This window comes from Silene latifolia, chromosome X (assembly GCF_048544455.1).
Source record: "Silene latifolia isolate original U9 population chromosome X, ASM4854445v1, whole genome shotgun sequence".
NCBI classification, from domain to species: domain Eukaryota; kingdom Viridiplantae; phylum Streptophyta; class Magnoliopsida; order Caryophyllales; family Caryophyllaceae; genus Silene; species Silene latifolia.
The window spans coordinates 157,643,935-157,644,826 of record NC_133537.1 but is presented as its reverse complement, the minus strand read 5'-3'; the positions used below and the strand labels follow the sequence as shown (position 1 = coordinate 157,644,826).

General features: G+C 42.4%; 1 non-coding gene across 1 annotated transcript; it reads left to right on the top strand.

The window, feature by feature from the left end:
- The first annotated feature begins 236 nt into the window (after positions 1-236).
- LOC141626110 (small nucleolar RNA R71) lies at positions 237-343 on the top strand. Its single transcript, XR_012535834.1, has one exon. It is a non-coding gene; the product is annotated as a small nucleolar RNA R71 (small nucleolar RNA).
- Positions 344-892: the final 549 nt, after the last annotated feature.

The following is an 892-nucleotide window of genomic DNA, read 5'->3' as shown; positions in this document are numbered from 1 at the left end:
TGTGAGCACTAAGTTGAGCACCCAATTGAGTAACGGAGTCCACTTCATGCCTTCCTCCTCTAGTAGCCTTGCGAGGTCTATTATATTGTGAGTTATGGACCGCCATTTCCTCAATCTTGTTCCATGTTTGATTGTCATCAACTTCGGTGAACATTCCATTTGATCCCATGTTGAGAATGTTCCTTGAATCTTCATATAAACCGTTCCAAAATTGTTGTACCAAGAACCATTCGCTAAGTCCATGGTGAGGACATGAGCGACAAATTCCCTTAAACCGCTCCCAAGCTTCATACAAAGATTCTTCATCCCTTTGCTTAAAACCCGTAATTTGAGCTCTTAGCATGTTAGTCTTTTCCGGTGGGTAGAACTTTTTGTAGAAAGCTAGAGCCAACTTCTTCCAAGAATATATTCCGAGAGTGGCCTTATCAAGGCCCTTCAACCATTGTTTCGCGGTGCCGATTAGAGAAAAAGGATATAAGACCCATCGAACTTTGTCTTGAGTCACACCGGTTTGAGAAATCGCATCACAATAGTCACAAAAGGTTTCCATATGAGAATGAGGGTCTTCACTAGGCATCCCCCCAAATTGGCTCCTTTCGACTAATTGGATAAAGGCGGAATTGGCAATAAAATTTCCGGTTAGATGTGGTGTGGGAGTACGATTGGGTAGGTTCTCCTCGGTGGGTACGGAATGCGATGAAAATTTAGGCATTGTAGGTTGATTTTGTGGGGTATTTTGTAATGGGTTCTCCTCACCTTCTCTTGCAAAAGGGTTGATGAACTCAATAGTTGGTTGAACAACCTCACTAATACCTCTCAAATTCCTCCTAGCAAATCTCCTATTGTTTGTCAAGGATCTTTCAACTTCACGGTCAAAAGGTAACAAATCACC